Source organism: Ictidomys tridecemlineatus, chromosome 8 (genome assembly GCF_052094955.1).
Source record: "Ictidomys tridecemlineatus isolate mIctTri1 chromosome 8, mIctTri1.hap1, whole genome shotgun sequence".
NCBI classification, from domain to species: domain Eukaryota; kingdom Metazoa; phylum Chordata; class Mammalia; order Rodentia; family Sciuridae; genus Ictidomys; species Ictidomys tridecemlineatus.
Genome location: NC_135484.1, coordinates 148726131 through 148749052, shown reverse-complemented (window position 1 = coordinate 148749052; position 22922 = coordinate 148726131). Strand labels below are relative to the sequence as shown.

The 22922-nt window shown below is 45.1% G+C and overlaps 1 protein-coding gene across 1 annotated transcript in view; it reads right to left on the bottom strand.

The window, feature by feature from the left end:
- The window catches only part of Cap2 (cyclase associated actin cytoskeleton regulatory protein 2), a 127818-nt gene extending 112798 nt beyond the window's left edge, over positions 1-15020 (bottom strand). Inside the window, exon 1 of the mRNA XM_078020577.1 lies at positions 14680-15020. The gene's annotated coding sequence lies outside the window, so the exon portion shown is untranslated. The remainder of the gene's footprint in view (positions 1-14679) is intronic.
- Between the last annotated feature and the right edge of the window lie 7902 nt (positions 15021-22922).

Here is a 22922-nt window from a genome sequence, read left to right as displayed (position 1 = left end):
GTGGGAGCTGTGAGGAGGTGGGACCTACTGAAGGAAGTGAGGTCATTAGGGGTGTGGCCTTGAAGGGCTATGGGGACCGCCCCTTCTTCTCTCCTCCACCTCCCTGATGGGAGCATCCTCTCCTGCCACGTGGCCCCACCAGGACCTGCTGGGATGCCACAGGCCCGAAGCGACAGGGCGGAGCAACTGCAGATTGATAACTCTGAAATCACGAGCCAAATAAACCATGTCTCCTCCCAAGCTGTTCACCTCAAGTGTTTGGAGACAGTGGTGCAAAGCTACCCACCACTGCCACCGTTTTCTTCTTTTATTTTATTGCAAAAAAAAGTTTCAAGACTCTGTTTTTAGACAGTGTGATCAGAATAGGGGAGCCCTCGATGCCTGCGTCCTCTGTGTCCACTGTTGCAAGGTCCTTCCTGGCACGACGGAGCCATCCTGCAAACCCCAAGTCCTCCCAGAGGAGGTGCAGAGTCTCCTGTCCTCTCCATCAACCCACCCACCCAGGTGGGGAAGTGGTCTCCCCAGCACGTGAGCTCTCCCCCTGGTGGGATCGCCCCTCAGCACCACGACAGGTGGGTCTTGTGGTCTAAGTAATTCTGCTCTGGGTGGAAAGCTCTGGAGATACAAATGAGGACTTGTCCCTGGATGAAGCAGAGAAAGCATGATTGAGATCAAAGCATCTTCACCCACACCTTCAGTGACAGCCTGCGACCTCCTGGGCGCCCTGGGTAGATCATTTAACCTGTTGAGTCTCGGTTACCCTATTTCCAATCAGCGCATTCCTTTCTGATTCTTCACTCATGAAGTTAAGAAAAGCTGTCTGTGAACGTGTTCTGAGCTGTGGCTTGAGCCCCCGAGGCTACACGACAGGGTGGGACACAGACTGCACCTTCAGGGCCCCCAGATCTCCTTGAGGAATAGACAGTTCAGCCACGGGGTCAGGCCAGCCCATCGCAGGGAAGTGAGGGAGAAGTGGGACCTGAGGCCGGGAGAAGCCCACGTATGTCCAGAAGGCTGGTTCTGGGCCTCCCGGGTGGTGGAGCAGAGTCAGGATGGAGTCATAAAATCACGATTCATCCCCTGTTCCTCCACCATGAAGTGTGTGGTAGGAACCCTTCACCAAAATAGAGCTCTCTCTAACCCCTCAGTGGCCCTTTCTACGGGCCGTGCTGTCTGGGAAGCGCTTTCTCTTCCTGTGTCCTCACTCTGCCCTGGTGACCCTTATGCCCTGGAGGAGGTAGAAGTCAACAAGCTGCTTCTCAGAGGCCCCTGAGGGCCACATTCTGGCACTGAGAAAAGAAGAGCCACAGAGATGCTGGTGGGGAGGCTACTACACACAGCCTGTTTTCCTTCCACCAAGTGAACATCATGCTCCCTTGTACTCAGCATATATAAAGAGCTCTTGCAACTCAATGATAAGACAACTAGAAAGACAATATAAAACAGATGCTGGTGAGAATGTGAAGAACATGGACCTCATGCACTGCTGGGCCGCAAAGGGGTGTGGAATAGAAACTGGGAGTTCCTTAAAAAGTTCAGCCCGTATTTCACTTGAATCAGCCATTCTGTTCCTCAGTGGGTACCACCTATCCTCGAAGTCTTGCTTCCAGGTGGGGCGATGCCAACAGGAGGAAAATGAAGAGGAGCAGGTCAGCCCTGGAGGACGAGGGTGACATGTCCACAATGGCATGAGGTGACAGGTGGCAGCTCGGGGGCCATCTGCAATTCCCTCTGGAACACAGCTACGATAAGAAGCACCCCCCCCCAGGTTCTGGGGGAGATGAAAGGAGATGGAGAAGTGAACTTTGTGAACTAGAAGTGACCCTCAGGGTCGTTATTCTAGTCTCTCCACAGCTCTGTGCTTGGCACCCATGAGTCACAGTTCACAGGTCACCAACCCTTCCATCCCCAAGCCCGACAGCCAGGACCCCTCACACACCATGCTGCAGAGACCCTGTCGATGAGCAGACCCCTGCGGAGACCCTGCTGCCTGGAGGCACGGGGGCGCATCATTCTGTGTGGTCAGTCCTTCCCCCAACATGACGCGCAATCTCTGAATTCATTAAATCCTGCCACCCAGCGATAAGAATGCCCTGTCTCTCTAGAATAGTGACTAATAAGGTTTGCCGAAAGCCCTTCTAATCCCATAATCCATGGCACTCAGAAGATTAATACGTAATTGAATAACAGTTCCAACAACTCTTCAATAAGAAAAAGAAAGACCTACGGATCCGCCCCAGGGGCTGGACCCGTGGGAGTGTGCTCGCTGGGCGTGGAGCAGCCCGGTGGTCAGGTCCTCCGGTCCCTCTGGCTGCCGCGTGCTTCCAGCCTCCTGGGTCTATTTTTATGCTTGATTTCAAATGATGACTTCAACAGAGTGTTTAAACAGTGCTGTGGGCAACCCCAAAGACTAAGAGATTCTTCTTTTGCTCTTTGGACCTGGGAACCCAAAGTCAAAGGGGAAAGAGAGAAAGAGGGAAAAAAGGGAAAGAACAGAATAAATGGAGGGTGTGGGAGAAACAGGAAGGAATAAAGGGAGTCATCAAAAAGGGGGGCTACGAGGGGAGATGGAGAAGGAGCAGGCCCACACGGACCTATCCCTGAACTGCCTTCAGAATGCAAAAGCAACCGCTGGATTCTGAAAGGACAAGCTGGAGCTGAGGAACCGAGGAGAAGAAGCCAACTTGAAAAAGCCACCTAGTAGGGAGGGAGGGAGGGTCTCAGCTTTCCATTACTATAACAAAATGCCTAAGATAATCAACTTAAAAAGAGAAAAGGTTTATTTTGGCTCATAGTGTTGGAGGTTTTCATTCCACGGTTGGTCGGTCGGTTGTCCCCATTGTTTTAGGGCCTGGAGGAGGCAGCACATCACGGCTGGAGCCCAGTGGTGGAAGCCGATTCACCTTAAGACCAAGAAGAAAGAGGAAGAGGAGGGGCCAGGGTTCCAATATCTCCTTCAAGGGCACACCATGAGTGATCAGCCTCAGCAACTGAGTGAGACCCTGTCTCAAAATAAAAAGGGCTGGGGATGTAGCTCAGTGGTAAAATGCCCCCAGTTAAATAAATAAAGAAGACAGACAGACAGACTACACACATGATGAGCTAAAAATTGAATCTTCAACATCCAACAGGAAAGAAGGTAGAAAGAGGAGAGAAAAAGGAATTGTAATCATAAAATATCACTGTCTGAATAGACACCCTGTGAATTGGTTTTTTTTTTTTTCTTCTGAGACTAAAAGATCTTGCCCAAACAATTATAGGAGAGGAAAAAGTTATATTTGAGGGTTCGCGGTTTCAGCCTCCATAGGAGGCTGGCTCCATTCCTCAGGGCTCGAGGTGAGGCAGAACATCACGGTGGAAGAGTGTGGTGGAGGGAAGGAGCTCAGATGATGACCAGGAAGCAGAGAGACTCCACTCTCCAGATACAAAGTCTATACCCCAAAGCCACACCCCCAGAGCCCAGCTCCTCCTGCCACACCCCCTGCCTCAGTCAGCACCCAGTTAACCCCATCAGGGGATCGATTCACTGATTGGGTGAAGACTCTTACAACTCAGTCCCTTCTCCTCTGCACCGTCTTGTGTTGTCTCACACGTGAGCTTTGGGGGGTGCCTCACATCCAAACCATCACGCCGTGTCTCCAAACAAAAAGGACTAGGGATGCAGCTCAGTGGTGCAGGGCCCCGGGGCTCAATCCCCAGCACCAAACAGGAAAAAGGAAGAAAAGCAAAAACTCTAACAGGGAGGTGCAGCCTCTGAAAGGTGGCTGGTTGTCAGGAAGGGTCAAAGGAGTCCCCTCTGAGCTCTCTCTTCCCCACACGCCCACTTGCCCTTCCGCCTCCCGCCAGGCTGGGGGAAGCAGGAAGGCCCTGTCCCACTCTGCCATGGTGCCCTTGACTTTCAGCTGTTTCTTTGTCTCCTCTTTTCTCTCCAGGTTATTAACCTGGAACTGTGCAAGGGGTGTATGTCCCAGTAACGTCCCCCAGCCGTGCATGTGTGAACCAAAGCCCCAGGCTGACCCTGAACAGTGCATGCATGGGACCCAAAGCCACACAGCAAAGCTTTGGAAATGGAACCGACGTTGGAACCGTTGCCACAGCATACAAACAAAACGGCTGCGATTGGCTGGTGAAACAAAAACTCGAGCATTTTCCAAAGGTCCCAAATCTCACAATGTAACACTCAAGGTCCAAAACACAATCCAAAAATATCTGGCATGCACAGGACCAGAGAGACACAACCAATTCTCAAGAAAGAAGATAATCAATAGATGACGTAGACACTGGGATCGTCAGACAAATTTACAGAAACTATTTTAACTGTGACTGAGAAAATGAAGGCGAACACTCTTGAAATGAATGGAAAGACAGAAGGTCTTAGTAGAAACACAGAAACCACAAGAAAGACCCGAGGGCAAATTCTAGCATAGCAAAATATAATGACTACAATCAAAAGTATACTGCATGGGCTCAGTGACAGATAGGAGATGACAGAGGAGAGTATCCATGAACCTGATGATACTATTGCCTCTGTCTTAGATCAGAGGGAAAAAATACTGAAAAAATTAACAGTATCTGAAAGACTGTGGGACCACACTAACGTTCTAATATTAATGTCCCGAGTCTCAGGGGAGGAGAGAGAAATCAAGGTAGAAGACATATTTGAGGAAGCAATAGCTTCTAAATTGGTGAAAGACATACATTTACAGATCCAAATAGCACTGTTTTGTTAGTTCTTTCTTTCTCTTTCTCTCTCTCTCTCTCTCTCTCTCTCTCTCTCTCTCTCTCTCTCTTTCTCTCTCTCTCTCTCTCACACACACACACACACACACACACAGCCTTACAATGAGTGTGGCCAAAGGGGAAAAAAATAAAGAAGAGTCAAGTAAGACTTTAACCACCAATAAATAAATAAATAAATAAAATGCAACGGGCCAGCATCCTCTTTGGGGAGGTTTCATATAAGTACCTTTAGTTTTCAGATGTCCTCCATGAGTCTTGCAGAACAAGGAGTCACTAGAACTATGTCAATAAGTAAGTTGATTCGTTTAATATTAGGATCATTCCAGGACCCAAGCCAAAAAGGTAGACAAAGGAACCGAAAACACACATGGGAGAAAAGACAGCCTCTTCAACAAACGGTGCTGGGGAAACTAGAAATCCATATGCAGCAAAATGAAATTAAACCCCCGTCTCTCATCCTGCATGAAACTCGACTCAAAGTGGATCAAAGACACTAGAACAGAAACCCTGTGCCTAACAGAAAAAAAAAAAGTCGACCCAAATCTCCACCATGCTGGCCTAGGACCTGACTTCCTTAACAAGACCCCTAAGATGCAAGAAGTAAGATCCAGAATCAATGAATGAGAAGGAGGGCTGGGGTTGTGGCTCAGCGGCAGAGAGCTCACCTAGCACGTGGGAGGCACTGGGCTTGATCCTCAGCACCACATAAAAATAAATGAACAAAATAAAAGCACTGTGTCCAACTACAACTAAAAAATACAAGAAAAAATAAATGGGATGGAATCGAACTGAAAAGCTTCTTCTCAGCAAAGGAAGCAATCAATAACATGAAGAGAGAACCTACAGAATGGGAGAAAATCTTTACCACACACACATCAGATAGAGCACTAATTAAAAAAAAAAAAACAAGTAACCCATCAATAAATGGGTTAAGGAACTGAACAAACACTTTACAGAAGAAGAAATACAATCGATTAACAAGTATATGAAAAAACGTTCAAATCTCTAGCAATTAGAGAAATGCAAACCAAACTACTCTAAGATTTCATCTCACTCCAGTCAGAATGACAATTATCAAGAATAAAAGCACCAATAAATGTTGGTCAGGCTGTGGGGGGAAATGGTACATTCATACATTGCTGGTCAGACTGCAAATTGGTGCAACCACTATGGAAATCAGTATGGAGATTCTTCAGAAAAGAATGGAATGGAACTGCCATTTGATCTAGTATCCCTCTCCTCGGCTTATATCCAAACGACTTAAAAACAGCATACTACATTGACACAGCCACGTTAATGTTTATAGCAGCTCAGCTCATACTAGTTAAACTATGGAACCAACCAACATGCCCTTCAACAGATGAATGGATGAAGAAGAGGTGGTATATATACACAATGGAATATTGCTCAGCCTTAAAGAAGAATGAAATCATGGCATTTGCAGGTAAATGAATGGATATTTCATGCTAAGTGAAATAAGCTGACCCCCTAAACCCAAAGGCTGAATGTTTTCTCTCATATGCGGATACTAATTCACAATAAGGTGGGGGAGCTAGGGAAGAATAGAGGTACTTCGGATTAGACAGAGGGAAGTGAAGGGAGAAGAGAGTATATGAGGGTAGGAAGGACAGTATAATGAACAGGACATTGTTACCCTACATGCATATATGATTACATGATCCATGTGATTCTACATCATGTACAATGAGAGCTTATACTCCATTTATGTATGATGTGTCAAAATGCATTCTACTGTCATGCATGACCAATTTAAATAAATAAATAAATAAATAAAAGTGTTTCCACATTTATGGATCCTCGATTTTTGCTCAGAAATCAGGAAGAGGCAGGGCAAACCATAAGAGTTCTCACATTTTTACTTGAATCAAGCCTAAAAGAATTTTGCGAAACCCTGTTGCACATTTTTTTAGATTGACACATATTTTTTTTTGCCAAAATATGAATAGTTGCAAAGGATATAACTGCCAGCACCCTGTAAATATTGACACGTAATAGAGAAATGATTTTACCACTCATCAAAATATATCCGATGAAATCATCATTATTCATTTTGAAAGAATACATGGGCAGGTTGCTCTTTAATGGTCATAAATTGTGCAGAATTCTACTTTCCCCTTGAACTTACATTTTCTTTCTCCTTGCCTTATAGAAGTTCATCTTCATTTTACGTATTTTGTGTTTTTAGGTCCTTTACTCACTGTCCTACTGTACTTTTCTGTATCAAAAACACTTATTTCAATTTCAATTTTAATTCAGGGTAAAAGTATCTTTTAAAGTTCTTCTGATACAACTGTTACTATTATTAGAACCCAACTTATCAAAACACAAATCACAAATTTTAACAAATAGTCACTAAACACAAGTAAAAAGTCATTTCCATTGGAAATCCCTCTCTTCTGAGTACTTTTGTTTTTCAAGTATCTTGTGCATATGTGGATAAGTGTACTTATTATGAGAATGGGTCAAGGTTGGGTCTCGATTTGATTCATATCATTTTAAAAATCAGTGTAAGAGTGGGAAGTTTAAATGCAGATGGAAGAAAAAAAATTATTATAAAAATGCCATTCAATTCTTTGAATGCCTCCTGAGTTACATGCTAAAGATCACTTGATGATAAAATACGGAAGATTATTTTAATTATCACTGTAAGAATAAATCAGGAAAGACAAAGTTGGTGAGCACCCTACCTGCTCATCCATCTGGGTTATGCCAGCCATTCACTGCCTTCAACTAGGCTATTTTACAGCTAACTCTACAGAGAGAAATCAACATGTGAAAAATAGACAGTAAGGAAAATAGCTACTATATATAAATATATATGCAAAACCAAACCCAAACAAAAAACCTTTATCCAGTGGAAGATCATCGGTCTTCGGCCTCTCACTGAAAGAAGCCAGTTTCACGTATTAAGCACTCGGTTCGATTCTCAGCACCGCATATTTATTTATATGAATAAAATAAAGTCCATCGACAACTCAAAAAATACTTTTAAAAAGTGGTTTCCTTTGAACTGATTCAGTCTCTTGTTTTAAAAGTAGGTTTTAAAATGTTCGTTTTTATTTGTATGAGAGTCATGATTTTGTTTTCATGTTTATCCTTTTACTTCAGTTTACCATGTGTCTAGATTGACCAACCGTTTTGCTTTGTTTTTTTTTTTTCAGATAAGGATTTAGAAAACCCACGATTTGCAAAAGGATCTCTGTTCGAGCATTAGAATCATCCACTTCCTCATCCCCCAAACTTAATATTCTGAAATGCCCTCCCTTCTTGCTCTTCCCACCCACTAGATATTCACCCTCTTGGGCAAAACAAGTTACCAGCACGGGTTAGAGACGGAACTGGGAGGGGGACCATGGAGGTAAGAGAGGTAAGTCTGGGAAAGGAGGTGAGCACCGAGGGTCAGTCTTAGGGAAAAGTGCAGGCAAGAGACGAGGAGGGGGACGATTTCTCAAAGCACTTGTGTTCACGCAGCTCTGGGAGCCGTTGGGTGTGGCACGTGCACGTGGCATAAGGGCTGCTGATCTACAGTGAGAAGCACGAAAAGTGTCTCACCTTGCTAAGGTGACGACGTGACCCATCCTGGATGCCACCCACTTGAAGCTTGATGTCGGGAGTCACTGCGTTGGGCGGTGACTCAGTCAGCACCAGGTATGGATGGATTAACGCCTTTACTGAGAGGGAGGAAGGGGTGAGGGACGGGGTCAGTGGTGTTACAATGCAGGGCTGCCCCACACGCCTGGCCCCTTGTGCACGTGGTCACCTCCGGGTCCACTTCTCCACCATCGGGTGACCCATCGCTGTTAGGTAAGTAGTAATGAGCAGTGGAGGGCCAACTAGTAACAGAGCAGGGTCACAGGGTTCTCTGAACCGCCTTTAACCAACAATCAAGTAACTTGTAGAAAATCAACAGGAGAACGAACCCAAGAAACACGTCAAGAAGGAAAGATCCAGGGGGCCAAGTCCTGACGGGGTCACCTGGGGTTACTGTGCAGTTCGGATTTGAGGTCACAGGTTTCTCAATGTATTTCAGAAGGGAATTCCAAGGGCACTGAGACAGTTTGCTGGCACACTCACCACAGCACCCACATTGGCACAGGATTGGCTTGTAGATGAAGCCCCCACTGAATGGCATGGAGGCCAGGACAGTTCTGGAGAGAACCAGCAAGGGTCAACCCCCCCCCTCCCCGATGTGAAGGAAGAATTACACATGGGATTGGTGAGGACCGCAGAGGGTGGACCCCAGTCCTGCAGGCAAACGTCAAATGGTGATAAATTTGGAAGCAGCACCCAGCCAGGACTACACCTAACACTCATGGCTTAGAGGTCTACGTAGCCTGCTTCTGGAAATCCTGATTGGCCAGTTCCCTTGGTATGGCCCAATTTGACTGCTTTTCATTGCCAGAGAGTAAAATCATAGACTTATCTCAAAAGAACCCAGGAAGTCCTTTAAGTGTAAACAAGATAGGAAGGAATGGAGACAATCACTGGCATGGATCTTTCCAGTTAGGTTCCGGCTCAGACATCACCTTCCTTCGCGGATGTGCATTTCTTGGTCCCCAGTGACAGACGCTGAGCACGGAGTGCTCACTCAACATCGAGACCATGAATAAGTGATCAATGGATCCCAGACCTTCTCTGGATTTGCACGTGGAAGGACAGAGGTTATTTTCTCACTGTACTGTGCACAAATTCAGATATAAGACATCCAAGATGTCCAGGCACTAAAAGATCTGCCTTTGGTGTCTCTGCAGAGGTGATTGTCCTCATAACACTGCCACTGAGACCACCTCACCTCCACTTTCAGCCTCCCAGACTCCTCCTGCCCTTTAGTATCCCATCCCATCAATGCAGATTTTAAAGCAGACTTTTAGATTACAGAATGGCCTTCCAATTCTGAGAACTGGAGACTCAGGAGGCCTCAAAGTGTGCCCAGTCCATCCATTCATCAGAGAGTGTAACGCTGTGAGAAGCAGGACTACTGGACCCTCTTCACTTGGCAAAGGGGCCAATGAGAAGCCCAGGATTCTTAGACAGATGTCCAGTTACTAGACAGGGCACATGAAGACCCCATTCATTACTCAAAAGTTCTGCTTTTAGGCAGCTTACTGTGTAGGGCAGGAGATTTACAGAGGGGGAAAAACTATTAAATAATTTCTTGAGAGAAGAAGCCATGTTTTCCTTGATTAGAAAAATAATCTATAAAGAGAAAAATAAAACAAGACAAAATTCCTCTGGACAAAAAAGCTCATGTACTGAAAGGTGGAATATGGTATCACTTGCACGAAGGAACCCAGAATGCGCAAATTCAGGCGGGCAGAGAGTGGAGTGGTCTGGGGGCTGTCCTTTAGTGGGCACAGAGCTTCAGCTTGGGATGAGGACAAAGCTCTGGAGGTGGGCAGTACTGATGTGAAGGGACTTAGTCAAACAGTTACTAAACACAAGTAAAAAGTCATTTTCATTGGAAATCTGTATACTTGAAAACGATGAAGATGGTGAATTTTATATTATGTGTCTCTTTCCACAACAAAAAGGAATTCTTTTCAATGCTTTATAATCGCCTGTTCTGGCCTATGGGTGCTTCCTCCCTTCCTAAGTCACACTATCTGAATAAACTGCAAAATCTCACAGCCTGAATCAGAAGCTGCCCAAATAACTGATCAGCTTGCTGTTGTCAGAACAACTAAATCACAGTAGAACCCTGGGCTGCAGCAAGGTTCACAATACAGGAATGTTTTAGTGAAGCTTACTGACTCTTCCTGTACCTTGCCTGAAGCAATGCCCCTTTGATTTCCTAAGGTTGTCTGTCCTAAACCTAGGAGGTCTGAAAGGAGGTGCTCATGAGTGACTGGGTAATGAGATCACACTGGGGAACTCAGTTGTGAATTTTAGACTAGTGTTTTCCCACTAAGGCATCAGAAAACATATTAGACCCACGCCTGTAATCCCAGCGGGTCAGGAGGCTGAGGCAGGAGGATCACAAGTTCATAGCCAGCCTCAGCAACTTAGCAAGGCCCTAAGCAACTCAGTGAGGCCCTGTCTGTAAATAAAATATTAAAAAGGGCTTGCGATGTGATTCGGTGGCTAATCACCCCTGGGACCAAAAAAAAAAAGTCAACACATTAGATTTGGAATTTAAATAGAGCAGAAGCAAGACTCTCAGAATTAGTCACTTCATCTTGAATTAGATGAATGAACACCAAGGTATACACCATCAACATGGAAAATGACAGAGAAACAAACTTTGTTTTTTTGCCAGTAAAATATATGACACGTTCCCACAGATGTCCTGCCCAGGCACATGAGAAAGCGCTTTGGAAGCAGCATTGTTGGAAATAGCAAAACACAGGCGGCAACTCAGATGCCTGTCAATAGGGAACGGCTAAATAAATGACGGAATATTTGCCAAAATTTATTCTATAACTTCAAATAACAACATGGGTGACCTCAAAAGCTTAACATTGAGTTTAAAGAAAGCGAGATTAGCCAGGTGAGGTGGTGCATGCTTGTAATTCCAGCAACTCAAGAGGCTGAGGCAGGAGGATTACAAATTTGAGGCCAGCCTGGACAACTCAGCAAGACCCTGCCCCAAAATTAAAATAAAATGGGCTGGGGATGTAGCTAAGGGATAAAGCACTGGGTTTCAATCTCCAGGACCAGAAGGAAAAAAAAGGTAAAGAAAAAAAGGTAAAAAAAAAAAAAAGGTGAGATTATATATTACTTTCTTATAAATCTAAACCAAGTAGAACTTAACATATGTTGTTCAGGAATTCGTACATGACATAAAACTGTTTCACAATTAAAGCAAGGAATGATTAACTCGGAATGCAGGGTTGGCAGGGACATGGAGAATGACCCCGGGGAGGAACACAGGTGCAGCCAGGTAGGTGAGCGCCCAGTTTTTTCTCCCCAGAGCCTCTATTCTCCCTAACAGCTTTATTGGCATGTTTTTCACATACTGTACAATTCACCCACCTAAGGTGTACAATTCAATTATTTTTAGTACATTCACAGACCCGTGCAACCATCGCCACAATTTTAGAAAATTTTCATCAGCTCAGGAAGAAATCCTATCCGCTTTATTACTTTTTTAGAAACTCACCTCCAACTCCAGCCCCAAGGGATAACTAACTAATCTACATTCCAACTCTATAGACGTCCTTGCTCTGGACATTTTCACCTGAATGGATCATACAGTGTGTGGCCTTTTGTGACTGGCTTCTTTCACTTAGCATGGTGCTTTCAAAGTTCACCCCTGCTGATGTAGCGGCACTTCTCTCCTTTTTATGGCTGAATCATATGCCCTTGAACCGACAGACCCCATTTTATCTACCATTCATCAGCTGATAGACATGTGGGTTGCCTCTGCCTTCTGGCTATTTTGAATGGTGCTGCTATAAGCATCTGCGCACAGATTTTTATGGGGCCATGTTTTAATTTTTCTTGAATACATACCTACAATGGAACTGGCAGGTCATACAACACCACTTAACTTGAACTGCCAAACTGGTTTCCAACGTGAAGGCAACATGCTACGTTCCCCCCGAGCAGTGCCTGAGGCTTCCAGTGCTTCCTCCCTCACCCACTCTCCTAATTACCTTCCCCTCTTATGACTGCTGTCAGCCAGGATCAAGAAGTTACGCCGTGTAGTTTCGACTTGCATTTTCCTGATAAATAATGATGTGGAGCATTTTTTTTCATGCATTTATTGGTCATTTGTATATCTTCTTTAGAGAAATATCTATTCAGATCTTTTGTCCAGTTTTAAATTGGGCTACTTATCTTTTATTATTGAGTTTTCATAAGTCTTTATATATTGTGGATTTAAGTCCCTCATCAGATATGATTTTTAAATATTTCTTCCCACTTGATGAGCTATTTTTTTCAAAACGATCTAGTTCTTAAGCCTTAGTTTTAAACTGGTGATGGGTGGTAATGGGCTCATAGGTGTTCATTTGAACACAATGTTCCTAGGTTACATAGACTTATTAACATTATTTTTATGTATAAAATATCATATAATTGATGAATTAAAAACAAAACTTCTTGTATAACGATAAATATTCAAAACGAAAGACCATAAGGCCCCAAAATAAGTTAATGCTCTTCTTGAAGGTGTTTAACTTAACTCTTTGGGTATAATTTTGGCACTTAGAAAATCTAGCCATTAATCCTTTCAAAAGGTTCCTTTCTAACTCAGGGTGGCAGGAAGGCAGAGTCCAGCCAGCAGGACCAACCTACTCTCCTCTCTTCTCCTGTGTATTTTCCCTCCTCCCCTAAGCTAAGAATAGTATTTTTTACATTTTTTTTAATGCCTGGGGGAAAAAAAGAATATTTTGTTCCTGGTGAAAATTACGTGACTTTCAAACTTCAATATCCACAAATAAAGTGAACCATGGTTGCACCATTCCTCGATATGTTATCTTTGGCTGCTTTCAACCTATGATAGCAAAACCTAATCATTACTAAAGAATCCACATGGCCAGCAAAGCCAACATATTTACTCTCTGGGTTTTTACTCAAGAAGTTAAATTATTTCTTGTTTCAAAGAAAAACAGCCAACACCGACTTCCTATTAGCAAAGCACCTTGGTAATTATCTTCACGATTTCTCAAAGTCAGCTTCTTTTTCTCTTTATCCTTAGTAAATAGTTACATGACCCCTTGATTCTAATTTTATTAAGGATTTTTAGATTTGGGGATCCATGGAGAAATAGGCTTTTCTTGCAAATATACAGTCTTGTCAAGTTATGGTCACACTTAAAACTATTCACCTGATTATTTACACAAACTTTTACTGCCTATTCACAATACACTGAGTCAGTTTCTATGGACTGTTATACCACCCCCACACCCTCCTTGCCCTCAATATGCTTACAGTCTAATTAGACTCTAATAACATAATTACCCTAAAGATCTCACTTATGTTGTAATCCTTCCCAAAATGGACCTAGACGTTTTATCAAACATTGTAAGGCACATTCCTTAAATTAAAAGAAATTTGGACAAGCAGAAGAGATACAGGCTCTACCAACAATTCTGGTAAGCGGTGGTGCCTAAGGCTTCTACCGTCATGACCACGTAGCCAAAGGTCCTTGACCTTTGGGCCAAGCGTTCCTCTTCACCTTGGCGGTTTGGACCTAACCCAGCTTCACTATCCTAAATGCAGTCACCTACATTCACTCATTTTAAAGAATGCATGAATTCAAACATCGCCCAAACTTGCAGCATATCTGTGGTGCTGATGAGAATAAAGATTCCCATCTGCACGCCCGGTTATTGGCCCTCCCAGTGATGACGAGGCGGCTACTTTTACCAACAGCCCTCTACCCTAAGCAGTCCGAGAGCAGCTGCGGGGTACATTTTCGGCGCTGTCGCTCCATGCCTCAGTTGTCTTTGCATTTTTAACAAGTGACTCATGGCCTCAAGTCAGGTTCTGCGGAGAGGCCAGGTCGGTTTCTTTCCAGCACTTTCTGATCCGGGTGGCTCTGGTCAGCTCCATCTCAAGGACACCCCCACCCCCACCCCCGGGAGCCTCACGAGCGTCAGATCCGAGTGGGCGAGACCCCCCCAAAGTTGGACCGGCCCGGGCTGCAGCGGCTCCGGGTGCGCAGGCCTCGGCGGCTGGCAGCTCCCGGCCCGCCTCCGTCCGCACCCGCCTCCGGAGCTGCGGGGCCAGGGCCGAGGAGGCGGCGCGGGCGGAGCGCACCGTGCGCTGACCCAGATGGGGCCGTGCGCGCCGCGCCCCGCTCCCGGGGTCGGGTCGGCGCAGCCCGCAGCCCGCAGACCCCGCGCCGGCTTTATTCCCCGCGCGCCGCCGCGACCCCGCAGCTTCGCACCGCGGCCGGGGGCGCAACTGGCCAGCGCGGCCGCCGAGTCCCTGCACCTGCGCCCGCCCCTGCCCGCGCGGCGCCCCGATTACCTGCTCCGGCGCCCCGGGGTCCGGTCCTCGCGATGCCAAGCCGTGCGCGGCCACCGGCACCCTCCGCCCGCCGGCCCTCCCCTGCTCCTCCCGCTGCCTCCTCCCCCCTGAATGGGAGTCGGTCACGCTGCTCCCAGGGAGAGTCGCCGGCTTCCGGGAGCTCCAAATACAGACGAGCGCAGCCGAGGGGGAGGGCGAGCGCAGCGCGAGGGCGAGGAGTGGAAATAAAGGGGAGCAGCGAGGAGAGGGGGTGGAGGGAAGGAGGGGCAGATGGGCCGTGGGAGAAAAGAGGGAGATGGGGACGGCAGAGGCGCGCGAGGGAGACTGGCTGCCAACGCGAGCCTGCGAAAGCCAGGCATCCACCGCATCGGGAGTGTTGCAAGGAAGTCTGGAAAGATCTGGAGGCTCCTGGCTGAAGGAGGCACAGATAGGTTGGGTCCCCAATGGGTAATGGGTCCTTAGGGAGCAAGAGACTGGCCTGGGTCCCCACCCCTCCCATCCGCGATGTAAGGACAAAGGCTGTGGGTAGGAGCAGTTATCCAACCTTTTAGCTGGGCATCAGGGTCAGATGCACGTGTATCTTGGGATGATTCTTTTTTTAAAGTACTATATATACAGCAACTTTAAAAAGTTGCCTGATTATTTAAAAACAACCTACTTCTTAAGATGGATATTGTAGCCACGTCCCTTTTTATATATGGATTATAATTACAAAATTGGACGTGTTCCTCTTTTTTTTATTAACGTTATTAGGTGGAAAGCATTGATTTTCAATTTTCATTGGAGTTTACTTCAATCTGAAAAAAGTACACTTGAACCTCTTCGTTGAATGAATGCCAGAAAAATAATTGCTTGGGGGGTGGGGGGTGGGGGGCAGCAGGAATGTAATTGTTGTCCTCTTAAAGAAAGTCTCCAAACAAACATGAAAAAGAACCTCTGAAAAGCGAGAATTCTATGTCAATGTTCAAACCACTTCTTGTTCAGTTCTATGCATTACAAGGCTTATTTTGACCCAAGAGGTCGCAATTTAAGTCAAGGTCATTCCTATTACATATTGCTCTTGGCTAGTAATGATGATGTGCAGTGCCTCTTTGCTCCCCTTTGTTTGGAAAACAGGTAAACAACATGACATAAACATCGATTGATTAATGGGTACTCGATGAATGGGTACACTACACAAGGTCAGCCAACACCAACCCTATGATGCACATACTTTGCATATATTAGATATTCAGTAAATTTGTACTGAATAACACAGGGATGAATGGATGGATGGATGGGTGGATTTATGTTCCAGGAATGCATATGCGTTAAGTAATATGTCAATAACAACCAACTTGTTCAGGACCATAACCAGAAACTTCCAAACATCCATGGCTAAAATTTTAAGCATTAGCTTCAATAAACATTAATAGAGTATTTCTTTTAGCTAAATAGAGTCGTTACTCTGTATCCATGTGGGTATATAAAATGGTGCAGTATTTGCATATAATTCATATAGTTCTCCCTTATACTTTAAATCATCTCATGACTACTTTTAATACCTAACAATGTAAATACTCTGCAAATAGTTGCAATGCTGTATTATTTGGGGAATAATGACATGAAAAAAAGTCTGAATGCCTTTAGTACAGCTACAATTTTTTCCAAATATTTTCAATCCAACATACATTGAATCCACAGATGCAAACCCCTCAGATATAGGAGGCTGACTGTATATTTCATACTGGAGTATGAAGTATTGTGGAGAATAAGGTTGAATGAGGCAAAATTCTGTCTTCAAGTTTATGACATAATAGGAAGATATGGAGAGTATAAAAATAAGCACAGTGCAAGGAAAATTGCAAAACATACCTTAAGTTAGAGCAGTATTTGTGGCTGTATAGGAAAGGAGGTTGTTCCTACTACTCCAGATCAAAGAATGCTTCCTGTGGAGTTAAGAACTGAGTCTTCAAGAAGAAATGAGACATGAAAGGTGATTGGTTGCTGACTGTACACCTATAATCCCAGCAGCTCAGGAGGCTGAGGCAGGAGGATCAAGAGTTCAAAGCCAGCCTCAGCAAAAGCAAAGCACTAAGCAACTCAGTTGAGATCCTGTCTCTAAATAAAATCCAAAACAGGGCTGGGGATGTGACTCAATGGTCAAGTGCCCTTGAGTTCAATCGACAGTACAAAATAAAAGAATGAATGGTGCAAGAAGAACACTGAAGATGAAAGGAACAAGCCAGGCTCAGTGGGGCACACCTGTAATCCCAGAAGTTCAGAAGGCGGAGGCAGGAGGATTGCAAGTTTGAGGTCAGCCTCAGCAACTTAACAAGATGCTTCTTGAAATAAAATAGGCTGGGGATATGGCTCAGGTTAAGCACCCCTGGATTCAATATCTGGTACAAAAAAAAAAAGGAACATTAGGGACAATATTGAAGAGGTGATGAAGGATGAGACCTGTGAAGGACAATCTGAGATTTTATTTTTGAATTGAGGATTGAACCCAGGGATACTATACCACTGAGGCTCATCCCAAGCCCCTCTCCCCTTTGAGACAAATCTCACTAAGTTGCTTAGGGCTTTGCTGATTTGCTAAGGTTGACCATAAACCCAGGGATACTGTACCGCTGCTGTACCACCAAGCTACATCCCCAACCCTTGCCTCAGCAATTTAGCAAGACCCTGTCTCACAAATAGAAAATAAAAGGGCTGGGAATGTGGCTCAGTGATACATCATCCCTGGGTTCAATCCCCAATCCAAAAAAAAAAAAAACTTCAGGGCTGACAAATAAGGATCATTGAGCATGTTTGTTGAGAAATGTTTCTTTCACAGTATCAGTTCTGAAGGCAGTGGAAGTGGAAAATAGAAAAGATGCTGAACTTTTCTGTGACTGTCAGTCCTCCTTGAGATTCCAGCAAGAGCCTGTCTGTCTCTGTGGAGGGTAATCTCTTTATTTGCTACACGAGGAAACCAATATTAATTTCTATTCCTTCAACTTTCTCTGTCCTCTACCTTAAAATTCTCCTCTCCTCTCCCTGTCATTTATTTATTTTGATGTCCCTCTCCTTGTCAAAATAAGAATATTCTTTTCTTGTTCCACTTGGACCCTTACTCTTGCATCCTGGATCTCTCCCCCTTCACTGTGTTGTCCCTGTGGGTTATTCTCCAATTTTACCCAGCCAGGGCTGTTTCTAAGAGCTGACCACTCAGTGCACACATGGGCAAGAGGAGGAACCCAACACTGGAGTGGTCCTACAGTTCCTCTGCCTTTCTTTACGTAGCATAAGACTTCTGAATAAACTATTTCCTATGAACAGGTTTTTCTAAAATCTTGACAGAGAAGGTAACCCAGGACCTCAAAATTCATTGTCTACAAAGCTTATAGGAGTACCAGGTAGTCTTCTATGATTCCTTCACAGAATCTACTGAGATCCTATCTTATCTGTCTGCTGCTTTTACACAATGCATCCAACTGGGCAATTTATGAATAATAGAAACTCATTTCTCACTTTTGGAGGTTGACAAGCCTAAGATCAAGCAGACAGACTCTGCTCTCTGCTTCCTGATGCTGCGTCCTCACATGAAGGTAGAAGATGGACTAGCGGGCCACCTTTAGCCACTTTTATATGCATGCAAATTCCATGCATGAGGGTAGCACACCTGTGATTTAATGGGACCCCCAAACAGTTCACCTTGTAACACCATCACACTGAGTTTTAGATTCCAACATATGAATTTGAGGGACACATGCATTCAAAATATAGCAAGTCCCAGAGTACCTGTTCATCAGTCCAACATGTGGGAGGGCTAACCATCTGGGTTGGCTTGGTGAAAAATTTGTCCCTAAAGTAGTGTACTGAATGGGAACAAATGAACCCAAATAAACTCCTGTTGCTAAGCAGTGGCCACATTGGCACATGAAGAGAGAATGGGTCACTGGATTCCAAATGAGGCTACGGAGGGCGCCGGATCTGAGAAACCTGTTCCTCCCAAGTGGCTGCTGAAATTACTGAGACCAGATTATTGGCTCTTGCTGCTCACCGTGATCCCACCTGCCCTGTTGGGTTGGTCTCTGACTGGCCAATGGAAAATGGCCAATGGACACAGTATTCTTTCTCGAAGCTTCTCCTTGTCGCTAAGGGGGACAGGATGATGGTGATGATGTAGTGCCTCCACAAACACACCTATTCTGAGTCAAAGGTTCTGAAGAACATGTGACCAGTGTATTAGGGGAACTTGTATCTTATTTTAATAACTCCACAGTGGAAACTGATCAGTAGGTAACTTTATTATCAGCTGACTCAAGAACATTTATTTTACAAAGTCAGTGATCTGTGTTCCACACGTTGTGGGTACTGAGCAAACAGGATAAAAATGCAATTAGTGCTCCATATCCAGTTTCCACATCCAAGGACATAATCAACCATGGAACCAAAACATCTTTTTTTTTAAAAAAAAAATGTGTCTGTAGTGTACAGCAACAGAATCTTTGCCATTATTCGCTAAACAATACAGTATAAAACTGTTTATATTGTATTGGGCATTATAAGTAATCTGGAGACGATCTAAGGCATGCAGGAGGGTGTGTAGGTCATGTGCAAATACTACAAGAGACCTGAGCATCCTTAGGGTTTTTATTCAAGGGGATCCTAGGACCAACCCACATGGATGGATACCAAGGAACCACTGTGATCAATAAAACTTACCAAGCCTTTATCACTTGTCAAGCTCTGTCCTAAGCATTTTATATGGGCTAACTCTCCACCTTACAGGTTGGGTACTGTTCCTATCCTCACTTTATTTATTTATTTTGATACCAGGGATTTAACCTGGGGTACTTAACCACTGAGCCACATCTCCAGCCCTTCTTAATATTTTATTTTGAGAAAGGGTCTCGCTAAGTTGCTTAGGGCCTTGCTAAGTTGCTGAAGCTGGCTTTGAACTTGTGATCCTCCTGCCTCAGCCTCCTGAGCCACTTGGATTAGAGGTATGTACCACCACACCCGGCCCTTATCCTCATTTTATAAAAGAAGAGACACAGAGGTTTAGTCATTTGATCTAGATCACAATAGCCCATGATCAGGTGGGATTTGGAATGCGGTAGTCTGGTTTGACTGTGCTCTTAATTACTACATTTTATGGAAACAACTAGGAACAAACAGAAAGCTAATGACTGATAGTAACACAAATAGCCTCCCAATATGAGATACCTGAGTATCGTTCTCTGTGTTATCACCTAGAGTCAACCTAGAAACAGAAACAGATATTTCACTTCTGTTGTATTGATGTTTCAGGGATGAAAAGTCCTAAGGAAAGTGGAAGAACTTCACACAGCTGTCCTTTGGCATCCACGGGAGATTGGTTCCCGGACCCTGCAGATACCCAAAGCCAGGAAGCTCAATGTTAAATGGCATAGTAGTGGCATAGGACCCAGGCACAATCTTGCACATACTTTAAATTTTCTCCAGGTTGCTTCTAATGTCTAATATGATGTAAATGTCCTGTTAATAGTTGCATTGTTTAGGAAGTGATGACAGGGAACAAAGTCTGTACCTGTTCAGTGCAGACACAATTTTTAATCTTGTGATTTTGATCCACACTTGGATGAATCTATGGCTGTAGAACCAGAGGACACCGAGGGCTGACTCTATACCTCAGGGTCAGCTGTGTAGAGAGGAGGGCAGGGAAGAGTGGGTGAGTGATACTCTCAAGTTCAAGAAATATGGACGATCTTCCCCTTTCTCTGCAAAATACAAACTCCTTTGGCAGAAGGAATTTCATGGCTGCGGCATATGATCTGATCATCAGTCAGGGTTCTCTAGAGAACAGAACCAACAGGACACGTCTGCATGACTGTATGATGGTGAAAGGGGTTTATTAGATTGGCTTACACAATGGGGTACAGGATGTTCCCGCAATGGCCGTCTGCAGGCTGAAGAGACAGGAAAACCAGTAGCTGATCAGTCTAAGGAGCTGCAGCCTCAGCCTGAGACTGACAGTCTGGAATTTCCCTGGAGAGTCTCTGGGGAGAGTCCACCTTGGGAGAGTGAAGGACCTGGGGTCCAGCGTCCACAGGAGATGGCAGCAGCATCAACACACCCACTCAAGAAGAACCAAGCTTGCGTCTGGTCTGTAGGGGTTTCCTCCTTCCACTTTCTTCCGTTGGGACCGACCCCAGTCTATTGGACAGTGCCGCCATATTCAGGGTAGATCTCCTCACTCAGTTTGGCGTCCCAGATGCCAATGGTTTCTGGAAACGCCCTCACAGACACACCATGGAGTCTCTAAATCCTAGCCGCTTCGATCCAATCAAGTTGTCAATCCAAATTAACCATCATGAGTCCATTCCTTGTCAATTGATAACCCCACGTGTCTCTTTAAATCATCCTTAATCTCCAAATAAACACAGTAACAAGGTCATAGTCCTGATTAACATGACGTAATCATCTCACAGACAACCCAAAGGCTCTCGTTTCTTCCCCAGGATGGGAGGCAGTTTTGGAGTGATGCTTACTTTACTCTTCTAGCATCTCATACCTGAAATACTACCATGTAGCTTTTCCTCTCGAATACTGACATTTAATAAATGTTACATCGTGAAAGAATATGAGGCGAAGAAACCAAGATATCTGCTTGATGTTGTGTCCATGTGCACAAATATTCTTAAACAAAATAGGAAAGAAATATTCATGACAATTATAACTGGTAACATGGCCGTCGTTGGTATTTATAACTACCGTCTACCCATGCTGGATTCCTTCTGCCCACAGCAAGTTCCTTAGCGGATCTTGGTCCTTTACTTGGAGGGCTGACCCATAGCCTCATTGTGGGAAGGTCTGGAGTATTAGTCATCCTGCCCAGATTGGAGTGCTGCAGTTTCCCAGTGACCTTGATAACAGGCTGTGGAAATACGGAGAGGCCCCAAAGGATCTCCAGCACCCCAAGAAAACTCTTCCCTGCCTCCACTGTGGAGGAATAGTCCAATTTCCCCTTGGTCAACTGCATCCATCGCCCCTTCTTAACTTGTTGACTCAGAGGCAGGAGGGGCCCAAAGTGGCCGTGGGAAAATCCTAACTTGTAGTTCAAGGGGATCTGATAGAAGTGCCTCCTGATAGAAGCACTTCCCGCTCTGGAACTAAGCCTTCCAGGCCAACAGAACAGAAGGTTGTGGCACAGGAAGTAAAACACCTGTTAGTGAGCTGGGTGTGGATAATCCCAGTGGCTCAGGAGGCTGAGGCCAGGAGGATTGTGAGTTCAAAGCCAGCTTCAGCAACTTAGAGAAGCCTTAAGCAACTCAGTGAGACCCTGTCTCTAAATAAAATACCAAAAAGGGCTGGGGATGTAGCTCAGTGGTTATGTGCCCCAAGTTCAATCCATGGTACAAAAAAGAAATCTGTTAGTGGGTCACTGGGATACTGGTGAGTGGTACCACCCCACTCCCATTTCCATCCTGGCTGGGGAAGAAACAGTACATTCGGAGCACACTACAGCCTTCTGGAGAATATTGCCTTTAGCAGCTGTGAGCCACCACTTGGCCCCTGCCCCTCCAGGATCCAATTATACCATATCATTTAAGTTTGCCAACTCAGTGATGGCGGCTCCCACAGTAAGTTCTGGAAAACAGAGAAGAGCAATGACAGAGCTCTTCCAGGATGCTGGTGCTCCCTTCACAAATCTGTTCCTTAAAGTCCTGGTGAAGGGCACATCTTCTGGACCCTCGAAGTGTGGAGAAGGTCTCGCGTGGCTAAGCCACTCCAGCATTCCAGCCTCTGAATCCCTCCACCAACAGTAAACCAGGGGAGGTCAGGCATTCCCAGCTCGCAGTAGGCCATCTTTTGATCCATATGTCAGCCAACCACCCAAATAAACTATTGGTGCCTTTTTGGGGTGGGGGGCCTGTCAGCTACTACATTAAATCTAGAATCCCTGCTTAAAGGGCCCATATCAATCAATTCAGCCTAATTTCATGTTCCTCCCACTATTATCCCATATCCTTAAAATCCATTCCCAGACCTGTTCCCCAGACCTCTGCTTGTATCAATTAGAAAACTCAAGAAGTTCCTTTGGAGAGAAGCACACCTCCTCGTGGGTCACACTGTCGACCTCACCTCTGGGCCCTGCTTGGGCTTGAGTCTGCTTCTAGTTCCAGAGGCAAAAGCAGGTGGTTGGGCTGGGTCTTGAGGCGTAGCGGCTTTGTCCCCCTCTGGAAGTGCATCATGGAAGGCCATGACAGTGTCCACAGAGGATACAGGATTAG